Source organism: Acyrthosiphon pisum, chromosome X (assembly GCF_005508785.2).
Source record: "Acyrthosiphon pisum isolate AL4f chromosome X, pea_aphid_22Mar2018_4r6ur, whole genome shotgun sequence".
Taxonomy (NCBI): Eukaryota; Metazoa; Arthropoda; class Insecta; order Hemiptera; family Aphididae; genus Acyrthosiphon; species Acyrthosiphon pisum.
In genome coordinates this window covers 26699826-26707601 of record NC_042493.1, presented here as the reverse complement: position 1 = coordinate 26707601, position 7776 = coordinate 26699826, and positions in this window count along the sequence as shown.

Here is a 7776-nt window from a genome sequence, read left to right as displayed (position 1 = left end):
TTACTTGAAATATCTTCGACAGCTTTTCGTTTGAGACTATTGCTAAGTTTTGCCCGCTCAAAGTTTTTTCGTCTGGTTTATTGTGTTTGTGATCTTCAAAACTATCAATAACTGTGTTTGAATCATTGATTTTCATATAGCACTTACATGTACTTAAGGAGCAAGTCCACCGCTGAACTTCATTCTTTAACATTTTATGGAACCGAAATTTGTAACCATTAGAAATAAATATTGTTTTATTACGTTCACTTTTCATTACGTCCATTATTAATGTTGATATAGATGTGCTTTATACTCGCAATAACTAATGGTGCACGACTGTCGACTGTATGTATAGGTAATTTTGAAAACTAGTCTACAGTAATCGCATCTAAAAACGATAAGATAAGTATTTTATTAATACGCGACATTGATGTGCTTATATGCTCGCAATAACTAATGGTGCACGCGCGATTATACGTATAGGTAATTTTGAAAACTAGTCTAATAATATACGAGAGACTCAATTCACCGCTTTCATTTTTTTACAGGGGACTCAATTCACCGCTTTCATTTTTTTACAGGGGACTCAATTCACCGCTTTAACTTTTATACAAGGGACTCGATTCACCGCTTTTGAAAAACAGTAATTTTATTTGGGACTCAATTTACCTACGCCCGATATTTGATCATCAGTTGTACTTCTATCGTCATCATTTTTTGATATTTTACAAACAAACTTATCCATAAATGTATTTTTTCTTTTTGGTGGATTCATCTTAATATTAAGATTTTACAAGCCAAATAAAATATAAATTTAATTGATTAGTGATTACTGTCACAAGATAGTACTATCTTAAAGCGTGATTACTGTCAATCAGACATTAGAATTTTAGATGATTTAGACCACGGTCGCGGTAACACGTTATCACACAGAACAATTTTATCACTAATCACTTATGATTAATCAATTATCGATCTATTTTATTAAAATAATAAAAATAATAAAATGCTACAAAACTTCTAAAATATTTATAAAAATTAAAAACATTGGTAAAAAGCGGGGGGGGGGCATGGCCCCTCCTAGCCCTCCCTGTGGGTGCCCTTGTAACCGACTGATAACAGATTTTTTACCGGCAGAATTCGGCCGGTTAAGTGTCGGTTAACTTTAACCGGACATTGTAAGAACGGCCCTTAGTTAACCTTTTAAGTTTTGATAATTAATTTACATTTTTTGATCAGTGGCACAACTAGCATTTATTTTTGAGAGGGTGGGGGGGGGTTATTTATTTTATTTTATTTTATTTTATTTTATATACACTAAGATGACTCGTATGGTGCTCAGGAAAATACATAATATAGAATAATGAGATCTATGATACATCTTAAGCACTTGAAAGTTGACTTTTAAAAAGCCGTGCGCCACTATTTTTCATGTACTTTTGTATTATTTTATGTATTTGTGTGGTATTTAAAATTAATTTAACACACAAGACATTAGATAAGTCAACTGTCATAGGCAGGTATGAAATTAAAATTGTACTTACGCTTAAATGTTTTCTTATATTAGAGTTTGAACGTGAATCCACCTTGTAACACTTCGTACCGACACAACTTAAGCACTTCACTTCCAGCTTCTTATAAAAAAAAATATCCTCAATGACTCTTGATACTTTAAAATATTTTTGATAATTTGGCCAAGGTAAAATTGGTTCTTCTGAATCTGAAACCTGATCAACTTGATCTACTTCGGTTGGATAATCACAATCACTCATTGTATTACAATTTAAAAAAATTTAAATAATGAATACAAGAGTATACGGTTTATGCAATAAAATTATTAACAATCTGTAGGGACGTCATGCAGACAACACCGAACACGATACAAATAATATGAATCCAAGTCATAAATATAACAATAGTGTAAAACAGCGTAGGGCTCCACATGCAATATTGTAAAACTGTATAACTGATTGTGCGCTAATGACCAATGGGAAATTTGTTATTCGTAGTTCGTACACACAAAAATAATATTAGGTATTTTCTAATAAAATTATGAAAATAAGATAATACCATGTTCCACATATTATTATTGTGCTATATTAATAGCCAATAGGCAATAGCTATATTGGGATATTCCGCACAGTACGGATATTTCGATACAGTCGATGGACGACGATAAACGATAAAATATAATAAATTGACAACCATTTTCTCAGTAATTAGGTATAGTACTAATAAGTAATAATATTTTTGTATGGCAGAATCAGTAATCAGTCAATATCAATGTGTATGTTATATAATATTATATTTATAACTTATAATTAAAAGTACGTCGTACCCGCATATTATGTTGTCTCCGTACACACATACTTATGTTCGTATTATATTTCGCTATAATATATTACATCGGTAGGTACCGAAAACGTACCGTTGCGATCGTCGTCAAGTGTCGACGATAAACAGACGGTTTCTCGGAGTAAAAAATTAATAGACGAAAACTAAAACCGGTATAGAATTGTTTATTACTGATAAATATATATAATATTATTATGAAATTATTATTATTTGACAATGAATAAATAATTAAAGGAATAAAAAAAGTATTCAATAAAATAGTATTCAATAGTAAAAAAATGTATTTAAAATACCGTTCAAATACTTAAAAAATAAAAGTATTTTAAAAAGTATTCAATACGGAAAAAAGTATTTGAATACTTTTACTTAAATACTTTACAACACTGGTTCTTTCTGAACAATCCGTATCACTATAAGCGAAAAATACACGGTTATGTATGTATTCACCTTCATGACGTGTAGAATATGATGAAAAACCAGAATGTCCTTTGGCCTTCATCAAAAATGCCTTTTCTGGTGCTTCCCAACAAATTATAAACAAATAGAAATATTTCTTTTAAACGAATTTATAATAATTCCATTCACAGTTAATTCCAGAATTTCAGATACTAAATCCCGTAGATAAATATTACTGTCTTGTTGTTTTCCATGACCATGATAAATACCCACAGGAAAGACATAATTTTTATGAGGCATGATGTACGCCAGAATTGGCCAGAATTGACTGGAACTACTTTTAGTAATTAGCGACCTTTCATTTTCTAGTGCAGTTTTTATATTGTCAGTAGAAAAATTATTGAGGAAAATCTTAAGATCCCAGCAGCCAAACCAAAATAGTAATACGAGTATATACCAGACTCCATATTTATTATATAGGTAACTTTTGATGAACCTGATTTTAACAATGTTCTACAATATTTAGGTATAAATATTCTAAGTTACAATCATACTTTAATATTTTAAGAAGTGATTTAATTTATTTACAAATTAAAAATAATTTACACTTTACAGAATTTCGGGTAGGTAACATTATAATCTATCATCCATTTCCCAAGTTTCTTTTTTACAAGTTCATGATTATTGCATTCAATTAGAATAAATAATAATTATTGTTGAAACAAGACAAATAATGGTATAAAATATTAAAATTTAAAACGCTTTATGTGAAAGCAGCCCACCTCCGCCATCAGGCACTTGCATTTGAATCTAGCGATACCAAAAAGGGTCTACATGCATATTCAATAATTATAAATTAAATATTCCGGTATAATAAACATATTTCATAACAAATCACACTACCAACACGTTATATGGTACAACAGTTAACATTATAATTATTACAAGACAAATTCTTTGAAAAAATCACGTAGCACAAAAATAGCGACTGAGCTCTGGTATACCTACACGGCCTTTTAATGACTTAGAGTGCCAGGTACGAAGTACCTATTATACCTATTATATTATTAAGTACTCGACGAAAAGTGCATAAATATTATTTTAAAAAAATCACAATAAATCTACTGACCTTTATTTAGAAGAGTAACAATATCCCCGTATTCGGAATAAGAAAAATAAAATAAAATGTATTGTATTGTATCTATATATAATTTTTACGCACGTACCTACCGAGTTCAAATGTACTTACGTTGAACATTTTTTTCAAAAAATGTAAACCATCAACTCCTGATAAGATATTTATACATTAGGGTACCTATTAGGTTTAGGTATAGGTACAACAGGAATTTTAGCATTATTATAATTTAAACAATTAATCTCATTCATCAGTTAGGTACCTAATAGATTATAGCGCTATAATAATACACCCATACTTGAGCATTCATGCGTTTAGGTACCACGGAACAAAATATAGGTAAATTAGTGAATATTCGAAATATAATATAAACACCTACTATGTTTTTCATTATATAATAATTATTATATAGATATTTAATAAATAAAACATCAACCTTTTAACTTCTAACAGAATGCATAATACGTCATGAATAAAAGTTACAACTACCTATATTACTACTATAGGGATCCCAGATTTATTTATTTTAAATAAGGGACATTTTAAATCATATCTATTTAATAGGAATACATTGGCGTATTTACGGGGGGGGGGGGGGGGGCTAAATATGCTACTGGTTATATACTATATACTTGAAATGTAGTTTCATAATGTTTTTTCAAATGTAGTTGCAGATACTACATTCAAAATGTAGTATCTAAGTTACATTTAGTAACTATTAATTACATATTCGATACTTGAAACATATATAAATTATAATGAAGATTAAAAACAAATAATTAGGTGACTTTCCTATGATATATTTAGAACAAAAATATTAAATTAATTAAAAATTATAATAGGGTGACTTTCCCATGATACATTTATAATTATAAACAAAAAATATTAAACCGAATAAATATAAGTGTTGAAATATTTTGGATATGATCATTTGTAGATCAATTGGTATCGGATGCACTTTGAATGGCGTTGTTTAATATGTGCGCTGAACATCCGATTCCAATAATATTATTTTCAACATTACCATTTAAATGAGTGAAAAGATTATTTTTTCCTCGTCTAAGTACACCTCCAAATTTGTATTGGTATTGTCTACTGATAATGCAATTATTTTTTTTTCAATTTTCCATGTCTTTAAATTGTTAAAACATAGTTTGTTAATTGTACAGCCGTTTCCCCGGGTAGATCAGTAAATTCTATTATAACAGTTTTTATACTTGTTTCCGACAAAAAATATGGTACTAAAACTGGAATAATTTTTAGGTCTTTGTAATTAGACGAATCAATCATTACTGTCACAAAATTAGCAGCATCTAATTGATTTTTTATTAAGTTGGATAGGGAAACAATACATTTACAATTATTGCTTGCGTTTTAGTAGCACCACAAGTAAATTTACTGTCATACATTTTACAAAGTAAACTCGACGTACAATTTTATTCATTGATGAGAAACTTTGATTATGTTTGCAAACATGATAAGCCCAAGTACCTTCATTTATATAAACTAATTTATCAGTAGCAACAAACTTTTTATTTCTAAAGAATGCATTAACTTTCTTAGTTTTGCTTGATTCTTCAGCTAATTTATGACGTTTGGTGCCAACATGTTGTTTTATGTCAGATTTACCACCATGATCAATACTGAAAATTGCACCACAGCAAATACATTCGATTTTTCCATCATTTCCAACTCGTTCACACAGTTTTAAAAATGTATATTCTTCCTTTAGGGCGTCAGTGAATATGCATTTACGTTTAGGCATTTTTACTACTAAAACACTAACAATATAATAAAATAAAAATTCTAATAGACTAAAATTCAATTGACAATTATCGTCCGTAATAATAATATACAATATTGTGCCGACCTTCGACCATAATATAAAGTATAAACTTAGCTTATATGGTCACGAATGGATCTTCACAGGAAAAAACTCCGGAACCATGACGTCATTAGTTAGTGTTATCAATATTGTCCTTATCAAATGTTATGATGGTTAAATGCACGGCGATTTATTTTTGGTATTTGTTAAATATTCAAATTTCAAATGCTTACAAAATACTTGTTATTTTTATTTTTATTCTAGAATACTAAATACTAATTACTAAATACAGCATAATGAACCCTGGTTGGATTGGCATTTATCTTGAATCTTTAAATACTTTTTTCTTATTTTAATTTAATAAATTTTTACAATGAGCACAATAGATGGAGGGGTACATAAGAGGGTTTGGTTGTGTGGCGGCCCGTCTACGCGGCGCCACAATCGCTCCTACGTTCACGTCTATCCGAACGACACGGCCTGTCTGCCGTTCCCGTGTTCGCGCGCTCTCTCTTTGTTTTGTATTCCGTCCGTCGCGCCGTACACGACCTCGTGTTTTATATTCGTATTTATTGTAATTTAAGTTATTTCTACAAACTTTTGTAGCTGTATTACCTCTTTGTATATAAATAAACATTTCGCTACGTGAATTATTAGTCACTACTTGTGCGTTCTTATTTAATAAAATTTAATTTAGGCACTGTTTGGTTTCCCGACCGAGCAATACACTAAAACTGGTAACCTCGAGTGTATTTTTCGACACACGTTATGACTTCTAGTAGCGAGTACCGTGATCTACTCTCGCTTGAGAACGGCTCGCTCGCGAGTGATACGTCGAATCCGCCTACCGTAAACCCGCCCGTTTCGAACGATAGTTTTTCCGTCGCGAGCGTCGCACAAGTGCGTTTGCCTTCGTTTTGGCGACACTCGCCTCGCGAATGGTTTTTACACGCAGAAGCCGTTTTTTCGACCCACCGTCTACGCGCGGATGTCTCTCGAGCGAACCACGTGGTTGCCGCTTTGGACGAAGAGGGCGTTAGGGCCATTAGTGACCTCATCGGCCCGGACGTTTGCTACGAAAGCCTCAAGCAACGACTCATCACCGTCTTCGCTGTTCCTCAGTCAGCACGTTTTCGTTGTTTCGTTCAACCCGGTGGTTGGGAGATCGGCGCCCAACTCAACTGCTGTGAGATATGCGCAACATTTTGCCAGACGGCATCGGTGAAGATGCCCTCAAGCAGTTTTGGCTGCACAAATTCAGCTGTACAACGTCAAAACACAGTAACCAACACTCTTATCAAAAGCATTTTTTTTACATAATCTTTGATAACTCTTCATGCTGAATTTTTCTATCAAAAAATCTTTGGAATCTGACTATTATTCCATGAGTTATCACGTTGTGAACACAGAGCAATTACACAGTGTTAAGTCTGAAATAATTTACTAAATGAATTATCCTGCAAAATAATGAAAAATACAGTTGCTGTGTTTTGACGTTGTACAGCTGAATTGCCCCCCGCGACTAGTGCCATAATCGTCGGCCAGGATGGGTCGCTAGAGGATCTCGCCGCACGTGCCGACCGGGTTATAGAGGCCGGTACCTCTTACGACCTCTATGCCGGCAACAGCGCCGATGCGTCAACCGACCGATTCCGCGCGATGGAGAGCGCGATCGCGGCACTCACCACACAAGTCGCGAGTTTGGTAACACTGCAGTCCGCCGCCAAGCCTTATCACAGCCGCTCGTTTTCACATTCGAGATCTCGCTCCAGAAACAACAACAATCTGTGTTTTTATCGCGACCGTTACGGCGCGGACGCAAAAATTGCAAACCTCCGTACACTTTCAAACCGGCGGAAAGCTGATAGGGGCGGCGGAGGCAGATCAGTCTCCCGCCGCTCATAACAGACGACGCGTTTTCGTCACTGACGCGCGTTCCGGTAGACGTTTCCTCATTGACTCGGGAGCGGACATCTCTGTCCTCCCACCGTCTGTTGGTCAACGACCGATCTCCGGAATTATCCTCACCGCCGCGAATGGACGAAAGTCACTTAACCTCGATCTGGGACTCACCAGGCCATTT